Here is a 12,006-nt window from a genome sequence, read left to right as displayed (position 1 = left end):
TTTTTTAGACACAGTTTCACTCTGTTGCCCAGGCTAAAGTGTGGTGGTACGATCTCAGCTCACTGTAACCTCTGCTTCCTGGGTTCAAGCAATTCTTGTGCCTCAGCCTCCTGAGCAGCTGGAATTATATATATGTGCCACTATGCCCAGCTAATTTTTGTATTATTAGTATAGGCAGTGTTTCACCATGTTGGCCAGGCCGGCCCCAAACTCTCGACCTCAAGTGAACCACCTGCCTCAGCCTCCCAAAATGCTGTGATTACAGATGTGAGCCACCACACCTAGCCCCATGTGCTTTATTCTTCTCCAAGCTATTTCTACATAAGCTGGTTTTGTAAAACTGGAAACAATATCATTGTTATTTTTATGACATAAGAGTAATACATTTGAATGCATAATACAGTTAATACAGGACAAATTATCAAGAATAATGTAAAAGTCACCAGAAATCCCAACCCCTTGATGTGATATTTTAAATTTTTTCCCCTTCTACACTATTTTCTAAGACATATTCCTTGTTTTAATGTAACCAAAAAAAAAGTTTTTAATTACTTACCACTGCATAAAAAGATTCTGGCTTATTTTTGTGGTAGCATCAGGTCCAGGCCCTGGGGAATTGGCCCAGCCTGATCTCCACTTTGAAAAGCTGGCACTCAGGTGTCACCTCTCCAGGAACCATGGCCATTTCAGAAGAGGAGGGAAGAGACAGGGAGAAGAACTTTCTGGAAATGTACTGCATGGGCACTTTAGGGAGGAGTGGGGTGCGTTCCTGCCCTTGCTCAAGTCACCCGCAGGCAGCAGGTGGCCATCAGCATGGACGATGTCTTTTGCAGTGTATTGGTGTTTCCCTGAATGACCTACCTACAAACCTAGATTAATCTTCCTTGCAGGGAAGTTTCACCCTCCTTCAGCAAAGCGCTAAACATGCCAATTTCCAAAGAAGTGTTTTCTTTCTTTCAGGCACGAAAATTAATGAGCTCCATCTTTGGCATGGCTTAGAAAATTCCACTGTGGCATTGGCAGAGTTTATGCAGCACCAGAACTTTAAAGCAAGCTCGCGCCGAACGCCGTGCGGAACAAAGGTAAGGCAGATTTGTCTGATTTCCTTGTCCACAGCGGGTAGGAGACGGGGGAGAGGAGGCAAGAACAAATCACCTGGCTAGGAGAGGTGTGTCCAGTCGGAGGAGGTGCTTTCCTGACTTCTTTTCAGAATGTGTCTCTGCAGGCAGCACAATGCCCTCCTTATTCCCCCATTCTCACACCACGGTGGCCGACGTGGAGCCTGACGGGCAGTGGCAAGCATTCAGATCTGTGGCCGATGGGCACGTCTTGGACGGATTCCTTCAGCCACTGGGGTGGGAACAAGCCGCGCTCGCCTCACAGTCTCTCCTTGTTGCCACGAATTGGCAGATTGAACTGAATACATACAACATGTGGCCTAATTGTCAGTAAGTGCTTGTTCTTTCATTCAGTTAATGATTTTTGAGCATCTACAGTGCTCCAGGGTCTGGGCATACAGCAGTGAACAAAACAGACACAAAGCCTCTCCACAAGGAGGTGTGGGCTGGGGTGGACAGTCAGCACAAAACCAAGACCATTTCAAGTACTCAGGAAACAGAGTGATGGGACTGAGTGGGAGGAGGCTATTTTGGGATGCTTAGGAAAGGCCCCAAGAGACATAGGAGCTGAAATCTGAGTCACCGAGGGAACCAGCTGTGAGGAGATGCAGGGGCAGAAGTCTTCTAGGCGCAGGGATAGGCACGTGCAAAGGCCCTGAGGCAGGAATGGATTTGACAATCCTAGGAACTGAGTACAAGCTGGTGAGGAAGTAGTGCTCATGAGCAAGGGGTTAAGAGGTCAGAAGCAAAGGCAAGGGCTGGATTTATAATTTATTATGTGAAACATTACAGCTAACATTGTAGTGTTTTATAGTTTGCAGAGGGCTTTTTTCTTTTCTTTTCTTTTTTTTTTTTTTTTTTGAGATACAGTCCTGCTCTATTGCCCAGGCTGGAGTGCAGTGGCGCCATCACAGCTCACTGTAGCCTCTACCTCCCAGGCTCAAGTGATTCTCCTCCCTTAGCCTCCCAAGTATCTAGAAATAGAGGTTCGTGCCACCACGTCTGGATAATTTTTAAAAATTTTATCTGTAGACACAGGGTCTCACTCTGTTGTCTAGGCTGGTATTGAACTCCTGGAATCAAGCAATCTTCCTGCTTCAGCCTCCCAAAATGCCATGCTTATAGGTGTGAGCCACCGCACCCTACCTGCAGAGGGCTTTGAACATACGCTCTCCTAATTCACTCATCCCAACTAACTGATTATATAGATAAGAAAACTGAGGCTCAGGAAATAACTTCTTTTAGGTCATAAAAGGAGGAAGTAGTGGCACAGGGACTTTGATCAAGGACTCCGTTTGCACAGCTCCAGAGCTGCTGTAGCCCACCATAAGCACTTGCCTTTAGCAGCTCATAATTAAAAAAAAAAAAATAAGATTTTCATTTTTCATTCTATCATTTAAAAAGTAAGTCTGGGTGTGGTGATGTAATCCCAGCACTTTGGGAGGCTGAGACTGGAGGATTCCCACATAGGGAAGGCCCCATCTCTACAAACAATAATAAAAAAAAATATTAGCTGTGCATGGTGGTGCACGCCTGTAGTGACTCAGGAGGCTGAAGCAGGAGGATCGCTTGAGCCTGGGAGGTCAAGTCTGTCGTGAGCCATGTTCACAAGCCTGCACTCCAGCCTGGGCTACGGAGTGAAACTCTGTCTCAAAAAAAAAAAAAGTAGAATCACACAGGTAAAATTTTGGTGAATTTAAGAAGAGAAAAAAAATATCTATAATCTCATCTGTGAAACACAACCACTTGCAACCACTTGCACATTTTAGTGTATTCTTTCTAGTTTTTTTCCCTTAGAAAAACCTAGGGGGTGTGTGTGTGTGTGTGTGTGTGTGTGTGTGTGTGTGTGTATTACACATTACACATATACGCATCACATATCCATATGCATGTATATAGTCACCTTTATTGAGATGTAATTTACATGCTTTAAAATTCACACATTAAGTGTACAAGTCAATGAATTTTGACAAATGTATGCACCTGAGTAATCATCACCATGGTAGAGATCTGGAATATTCCCTTCGTCCCACAGAATCACCTGTGCTGTTCAGCCTGTTCTCTCATCCCCGACTCCAGGCAATCATTGCCCTTATTTCTGCAGCCTCAGATCAGTTTTGCCTATTCCAGGACTTCATGTAAATGGAACCCTGCGTTTACTCTTTTATGTCTGGCCTCTGTTGCTCAGCATAATGTTTTTGAGGTTTATCATGTTATTATATATGCATCAATAGTTTGTTCCTTTTGTTGCTGATTAATATTTCATTATAAGAATGTACATTCACCTGTTAATGGACGTTTGGATGTTTTTGGTTTGGGGCTATAACGAATAAAGTTGTTATGACCATTCCTGCACAAATCCTTTTTTAGACATGTTTTCTTTTTTCTTATTTATTTATTGTAGAGATAAATAAAGTACTGAGGTTACAGTCGTTAGCCCCCACCCTCAGCCTGTAGACATGTTTTCATTTATCTTGGGTAAATACCCAGGAGTAAATGCTGGGTCACAGGGTAGGTCTTTATGTTTAGTTTTACAGGAAACTACCAGACAATTTTCCAAAGTGGTTATATTATGTTACATTATGTGAGAGTTCCAGTTACCCTGCATCTTTGTCAATACTTAGTGTTGTTGCTCTTTTTAATATTAGCCATTCTGGTGAGCATGCAGAGGTTTTAATTTGCATTTCCCTTATCACTAATGATGTCAAACATTTTTTCACAGGTAAGTGTTTTTTTGTTTGTTTTGTTTGAGATGGAGTCTTGCTCTGTCACCCAGGCTGGAGTGCAGTGGCATGATCTCGGTTCACTGCAAAATCTGCCTCCCAGGTTCAAGCTATTCTCCCGCCTCAGCCTTCCAAGTAGCTGGGATTACAGTCATGCGATACCACATGACTAATTTTCAATATTTTTAGTAGAGATGGGGTTTTGCCATGTTGGCCACGCTGGTTTTGAACTCCTGACCTCAGGTGAACCACCCGCCTGGGCCTTCCAAAGTGCTAGGATTACAGGTGTGAACCACCACACCTGGCCAGGTAACTGTTTTTATAGTTGTAATTCTTTTTCTAGAGGCAGGGCTAAAGGCTATTTGAGGCCAATTTTTGAGTCCTGGGTAATGCTGAAAATGTTTATACTGTTATTGATGCAATGCTCTGGTATGGTAGACTTCATTCTTCCTCTGACCAAGTTGAAATGTGGAGGAAAACAACTCTGGGTGCCATGTTGCCCAAGAGTGGTTTGTGTGAATGACCAGCCAAGCAGAGACTGGATCTTTTCAGTGGCAATTCCAGAATTTCAGTACATGCTGTGTCTGACTGGAAGGCTGGAACTGGACTTGAAGAGGACTTTCTCACCATATGGTATTTTCATTTGGATCTCTCTAGGAGATCTGATGGTGATAATAATGATGATGGTGATGATAAGGTGGAGAACGTGGAAGGAGTTAGGGTAGAAATGAAGGCCCACTGCAAAGGCAATGGCAGAGTTGCATTAATCCTACCATAGTGCAGGTGTGAGGCCGGGCATAGCACAGTACTGAGCAGAGCACCTAGGATAGCGTATTAATCCTAAGAGGCCAGCAGATATCCCTAGCAAGCCTTCACGCACCAGAAACTCCCCCAAGAGCATGAACAAGAGCCATATTTTATATGGTGCTAGCTCCACCTCCATATGCTTATTCCAGGAGGAATTGTCCAGGGAGATGGAAAGAATTTGTATAACAAATCAGTCCCCCAGGGGTAGCACATTCAGGCCCCCCTGTGCAGAAGAAAAGTCCTTTGGGCCAGGTTGCCAGGCCTCCCCCTGAGCATATCAGCTCATGTGTTTCCTCAAGAGATTCTTGATGATACTCCAAAGTCCAACCAGCAGAACACCTCCAACTGCCCTGAGACCTGACACTCACCAGTTCCCAGATGTTCTGCATTGTACCAAGCCAATTTATATACTTTCTCCGTCTAAATGTGAACTTATAAAGAACAGCCATCATTTCTTATTTATAAAGTCTTCGTTGGGGTTTCCCCTGAAGCAGACCTGAAACAAGGATTTGAGTGGAAGTAGTTTATTTGCAATTTGATTCCAGGAAACGTAGGCAGTGGAGTGGGGAGGTGAGGCAAGGGATGGGGGCAGCAATGTGGGGTATGTTAGCGAGCTGGTTGCCACTGTGGACACTGATATGGTTTGAATATTTGTCCCCTCCAAATCTCATGTTGAAAAGTGATTGCAATTTTGGAGGTGGGGCCTGGTGGGCGGTGTTTGGGTCCTGGGAGCAGGTCTCTTGTGAATGTCTTGATGCTGTCCTCATGATAGTGAGTTATTGTGAAATCTGGTTGTTTAAAAGTGTGTGGTACCTCCTCTGCCTCGTTCCCACTCTTGCCATGTGATACACTGGCTCCCTGTTTGCCTTCTGCCGTAATTGTCAGCTCCTTGAGGCCTCACTGGAAGTGGAGCAGATGCTGGCATGATGCTTCCTGAACAGCCTACAGAACTGTGAGCCAATTAAACCTCTTTTCTTTGGAAATTACCAAGCCTCAGGTATTTCTTTATAGCAACAGAAGAACGGCCTAGTATAGGCATCCAAGGCTCGGTCCTATGGGTCCTCTGGGACACGGTGCAGAACAGGCCTCCCAGTTATTCCACCTGGGCAGGGAGGGAACTGGGGTATTTATCCACAAACTGCTCATGGTCATTGAATGAGGACATTCCTGGAGGCTTTAATTTCTGGATCTTGCAGCTGCCCTTCTTGTAGGCAGGGTGGACTCCAGCAGCTGGAGAAAGCCCCCAAGCAAAGATATGCAGGTGCCGACAGCTGGGAGTCAGGCTACCTTTGTACAATGAAGTTGCAAGGCTAAGAGGGTATGGGCAGGGCCCTGACAATGTCAGCTGTGCTTCCCCAATGAACAGATCCTCAATAAAGCATGCTGGCTGAACCCAGAGAGCTCAGCCAGCTTTGGCCCCAAAGCTACAACTCCTGTTTATTCTCCAGCAACCCCTGAATACTGCCATCAGCTGGTAATACTACTTCAGGATCAAACCTAAGAGACCAGCACCCTTACATGTTCTTAAAGTGTGTAGTCCCAGAGCAAGCAGCCTGAACGGGACCTGGGAACTTGTAAGAAATGTGAATTATTGGGTTCTACCTGAGACCTACTGAATCAGAAACTCTGGCAGTGGGGCCCAGGAATCTGTATTTTAAGAAGTCTTCCAGGTCATTCTAATGCTACCTGAAGTTTAAGACCCACTGTTTTGGACCCTAAAATCTAGGGCAACCCAGCAGTTTCCAAAGCAAAGCCATTTGCTCTTGGTTAGAACTCCTCCACCCCCAATCCCAAGCACCAATAGCAAAAGTGGATGGGGCCTCCAGAAACATGTGATACTTTGCCCCCTTTTTTGAGTTTTTCTTTTCTTTTTAGGCTTAGTAAATATACATTGTACCAAGTTATCAATTACCAACAATGGAAAGTAGCCCAGGCATATATACTATAGAAGATAACCCAAAAGGCACCTGTGCTGAATTTAACTTGAAGGTGGGAGGATTTATCTTTCTGCTTGTTTTCCTGAGCTAATATTTAAGTTACTTCTCTTGCCTTGAATCCCTACCAGATGGGCAGTAGGGGGGAAGTCACGGGTGTATCAGTAGAAGAAAAACCTGCCCTGGGATTTTAAGTCTATTACAGGAGATGTACAAGGAGCTGTGGGTACCCGTGAAAGTCGCTGTGTGTGGGAAACTATGAAGGATGTGCCTGGTTTAGCTGAGCTGACCCAGGCCAGGTGAGAATAGGAACCGTGGCAGCAAGTGGCAGCAGATGGATCCATAAGCAGTCTTCCAGGCCAAACCAGGCTGTGTTCCACACAGCAGACACCCCTCACTCCTTCCAGCAACCCCAGCTGAGAACAGCACCTAGACAGGCCCATTTCTTCTGAAGAGGCTCTTCTTACTCCTTCTCTGCCCTGTGCCCTGATGCCAGCAGCCACAGCAACCCTTCTTGTTCCTACCCCCTGTGGTGTGACATCATAATGTAGTCCATTCAGGATCTTGAGACTGATTTGCCCCTTGGGCCTAGGATGTAAGCTCAACCTCCGGCCTGCAGTTCCAGATCCAAGGTGACTAGGACAAACTGCCGGCCACCACTGGCTTATCAGGAGCACCTGGTGAGTATTCGGAACTTCCCCAAGCAGCATGGAAGGAGATACAGCCAATAGCTGGCTGGCTTAGCACTTTGGGATCTCATTCTCACACAGGTTTAGATGGGCCAAACTGGTGGCCGGGGGTTTGCTGGGACAAGCCCCAGACTCTTCCTAGGAAAGCTGACTCACCTGATGGACACACCCCTTCCGAGCTCCTGCTGGGTCACCATCTGCGGGAGGCGGTACTCTAGTCTCCCCTAAGACTCGGCTTACCACCTGTATCAGCTCCCTGGGCAAAGGTCACCTATGTTCTTAATAGACAGGGCAGAGAGGCCAGGCTCTCAGATAGCAAATTCACTGGAGCATCACTTCTAGCCCTAATTGAGGTCAGGGACAGCCATTGGCCAAATGACACGCCACTAGCAGCAAGAGCAGAGGTAGCTGGCGCAGCCACCTCCCGTCCAAAATGTGTACAATGGCCCTTGCTTCCTGTAAAAGGCCTTCCTGCTTTGGGTGTTTTTAAATCTACCTCCTGGTGACCCTCTGGTACATATATTGGTTCCTTTCCTTTGGGACAGTAAGAGAGCTTTGGGATGGTGACAGGAAATGAGTAGATGGATTAGGACACCAGGAAAGTCAGCAAAATCTAAGATGGAGGGGCCAGGGACAGAGGCTACAGCCATCTCTCAAAGAGGATGCTGGCTCTTCCCAGCTGGGCCACCCGCCCTCGGTCGAGGGTGCTTTGAGGCCCAAGGCCTTCTACATCAAACAGTGGGGACCCACTCTGGGCCCCAAGAGGCACAGCCGCCTCCCCACCACGGCTCGTTCCTGTTTCCCCGCAGTCTATCCATGGTCCATTCACCATCTGTGAGTGCCAACACGTCCACATAGCTGCAGCAACGTCCCTTCTCTCACACAGGAGTGGCTTCTACAGGGACCCTTTGATTTTAAGAAGGCTCCTGGCTCACCCTGACTATAAGGTAGAAAGAGAGGTGGGGGTGGGTGATAAGAGAAATCTCTTACCCATAGGCTCTGCTAACCCTCCTTAGTCTTAAGTGTGATGGGCTGAAGCTAACCTCTGCTTCACACACAAGTCCAAGACGCCAGTGGTTCACCAAGCATGGTAAGAAAATTTTAGCCCATCTTAGGCTTCACTGGAAAAGGAAAAAAAAAGCAGTAGAGGGGACAGCATGAGAGCAACCTGTGGTCCCCGACCTGCAGCAGGTTCAATTTGGAGAGGAGAAAGGGAGAAAACGCTGCACTTCCTGTACCAGACCCGCCACCTGCGTTATTGCTGGGTTTTATTTTTATTTTCTCTTTTCTTTTTTGGACAGAATCTCACTCTGTCACCAGGCTGGAGTGCAGTGGTACGATCTAGGCTCACTGCAACCACCACCTCCCGGGTTCAAGTGATTCTCCTGCGTTAGCCTCCTGAGTAGGCAGAACTACAGGTGTGCGCCACCACACCCTGCTAATGTTTATATTTTTAGTAGTGAGGGGGTTTCGCCATGTTGGTCAGGATGATCTCGATCTCTTAACCTCATGATCCTACCGCCTCGGCTTCCCAAAGTGCTGGGATTACAGGTGCGAGCCACTGCGCCAGGCCATTATTGCTCTTAATTCTGACCTCTGTGAAGTAGGTGTTCTCAGGCCCATTCTACAGACATGGAAACTGAAGACTGTTCTGTGCTGCGCTTTGCATTTAAAGAGGGACATTAACCTGGAACATGCATTCACTCTCTATCCACCGTCTCCAAAATTAGAGCTCTCTGAAAAGAGAATGGGCTGCTTTGCAAGGGAGCGAGAGTATGCAGGCCAGGGCTCTTCGGTCAGCATGGAAAGGAACGGCATTCTTGTGATCAGCTGGGAGCTGGACCAAAAGACCTTTAAAGGCTGTTTCCAAATCCATGATTGTAGGATTCTGGGTCTTAATACTTTGCCCACCATCTGCGATTGAACCCAGATGGGTCACGCCTTTAAGGGGGCTGCAAACTTCCCATTAGGCAGGGAGAGCTAGAAGGCACCACAGAGATCACCTACGGGCCCCGGTAGGAAAGAGGAACCCAGGGTGGTTGAGGGCATTTTCCGAGGCTCCAGAGCCAATTTGCAGAGTTAACCTGTGTTGACTGAACAAATGGGGGAGCCAGGCCCGAGTGCTGATCAAACGTCTCTGTGCCCATCTCTCTTGTTCACCTGGCTCTCTCCTATCAAGGCTGTGATTCAGCCACCATTTATGCAGCGCCTACTGCATGCCGAGTGTTTCTAGAAATGATTTCACTTAGTCCTCCCCAACTCCACGAGGTGGGTGCCATTCGCCATGTTTCCCAGATGAGCATGGTTAGGTAACCGCCCCAGAAGTTCAGGTACTTGTGGAGATGTCACAAATACTAAATGACAAAACAGGCCTTGCTAACCCCAAGGAAAACTTATGTCTCCATCTGCCGCCTCCCAGCTTGTGCGAGGAAGCACTTTCCTTTCTTATCTTTTCCCCAAGACAAACTGCCATCGACGTGCCAAGCTCCACGGTGGCTATTTCCAGCCACTCCTGGACGTTGCCCTGACAGATGCTGAACTCCCTGTGGGCCCGCTGGGTTTGCTGGCCTGGCCCCTCGCTCTGACGGGACGAGATGGAGCGGTGTCTATGCACAGACAGATGTTAGGCACCGAGGAGGAAAATTTGCTAATCGAAAGCAGCTTCGGCTAATTGCGGCACTCTCCCTTCTGCGTGGTGCCCTGAAATAGTAGCCACGCTCTGTTCTTTTTTCACAACAGGGAGCCCCAATTGGCAATTTAAATGAGGTTGCAAAGAAGTCAGTTACACAGACCTCTGCTGCCAGTTTCCATGGGTGAGGCCTTGCTGATGCTCCTTGGATAAGGCCTGTGTGCAACTGTCTGTGGACTTGGCTTCTTGCTGTGGGTAATTTGGACTCGCTGTTGGGCTGGAAGAGCTTCATTTAACCCTGGGGAGAACTGGAACCTCCAGAAATTTGATGTAAGCCCAAGAGCACACGATCTGACCTTAAACTCTGGTTCTGACCTGCTTCTGATTTATTCTGTAGCCATCTGAGCCAACAGAACTTTCTTCTGTCATGGGAATATTCTATCTCTGTGTTGTAAAATATGATAGCCACGAGCCACACAAGGCCACTGGGCACTTGGAATGTGGCCAGAGGGACTCAGGAGCTGCACTTGTTGTTTAAATGGCAGCTTAGATTACACAGCTGTGGGTGGCCGTGGCTGGTGTGCTGGACGCTGCAGACTTTTGTGACTTCATCCCTGATCTCATTCCCCTCCCCTGGCTTTCTCCTTCCCTCCGCCTTCACTCCCAGACCTCCTGCCCTTCTCGATTTTTGCATTTGCTGTTCTCTCTGCTGGCATCACTTTTTCCTCTGATCATTTTATGGTTTGCCCTTGTTCAACAGCAGGGCCTTGGATCAAGTGCACGTCTTTAGAAAGACCGTCCCTGTTTTATCCAACAGTGCCCCCAGCCTCACTCCAATTGCTCCTTATGTCTCTGAAGTTATCATGTTTGTGGGTTTTCTTATCTACTGCCCTCTCCCTGGGTAAGAATACCAGTTTCACCAAAGCAGGGATGCGATCTGTCCTCTCCCATTCCAGCTCTGTGTCTGGAACAGCGCCTGACAGGCAGAAAGTGCTCAGCGCAGTGCCCAGGGCACGTGAACAGCCTGCAGGACAGCCCCCACTTCAGCAAGGAGGAAAGGCAGTCACGGCCCCAGTAATTTCTGCTGTTTGACAAAATAACGTGATCACAGCATCCTAGAACAGCAAAGATTTGTTATTTCTCCCAATTCTCTGGGTCTGGAATGTGAGCAGAACTCAGTTCCACGTTGTGTCAGTGAGGGTTACTCAGCTGGGGGCTGGGCTGGGCAGGGTGTGTTTTCCTTTCTCCCATTTATCCCTGGATAAGGGTCTGTGGTCCTCTGTGGCACTACTCCTGTGAGGGCCCATGGGCACCCAGAGTGCCCGAGCCCTGCCTGGGACATGCCCCTCACTGCTGCATGCCTGAGGGAACTATTGAGAGGTGCAGAAAGCCACATGGGTCTGTACTTAGGAAAACACAGCCACCCAACTGGCAAGGTGGTGGCATTGATGAGGTTGAAGGGGCTCGAAGGTTGGCCAAATCCAGAGAGTCAGCACAGACAGACACCAAGAGTGCCAGGCTGAAGGGTGAAGGGAAAGGAAGGTCCCTGGAGCCAGGTACATGCTTTAAATCCAGGGAGAGATTGTGGGTCAGAGCTGGGGCGTGCTGACGTGGGGGCGATCGTTATAGCGACATTACCTTTGAGACCCTCATTAGTCTGGGCGTTTCATATGAGCTCATTCTAAGCCACTCAGCGATCCGGCTCAGGGATGATCATGACCCATACAGATCAAGAAGAGAAAAGTAGCTGTTGGTTGGTTGGCTGAACTCACAGGTATGAGCTAAACACTAAGGATTTAAGCTCTGGCTCTTATCTTGGCCAAGTATATCATTTTGGGCATGTTACTAAACTAAGTCTCCATTTCCTCATCTGGCAAATGGTGCTTAGATATGTTCCCACAGCATAGCTTTGTTATGAGGATTAAATAAGATGTCTGTGAATTAGCAAGACACCCAGACCATCCATAGTAGGGTATCCTTATGTGATGGTGGGAATGGAGAGGTGGGAACAGATCCACCAAGTAAAGGGCAAAGCCAAGATCAAGTGCAGGTCCAGCCGGCTGCATAGCAGCTCCTCCTGCCTCTTCACTGCCACTGAGAGAGGGG

General features: G+C 47.7%; 1 protein-coding gene across 1 annotated transcript in view; it reads left to right on the top strand.

The window, feature by feature from the left end:
• Positions 1–7,154: 7,154 nt before the first annotated feature.
• BANF2 (BANF family member 2) overlaps positions 7,155–12,006 on the top strand; it is a 32,705-nt gene continuing 27,853 nt past the window's right edge. The window contains exon 1 of the mRNA XM_017512685.1: positions 7,155–7,262. The gene's annotated coding sequence lies outside the window, so the exon portion shown is untranslated. The remainder of the gene's footprint in view (positions 7,263–12,006) is intronic.

Source organism: Cebus imitator, unplaced genomic scaffold (genome assembly GCF_001604975.1).
Source record: "Cebus imitator isolate Cc_AM_T3 unplaced genomic scaffold, Cebus_imitator-1.0 Scaffold475, whole genome shotgun sequence".
NCBI classification, from domain to species: domain Eukaryota; kingdom Metazoa; phylum Chordata; class Mammalia; order Primates; family Cebidae; genus Cebus; species Cebus imitator.
The sequence above is the reverse complement of the archived record's forward strand: the minus strand, read 5'-3'. Positions and strand labels throughout refer to the sequence as shown.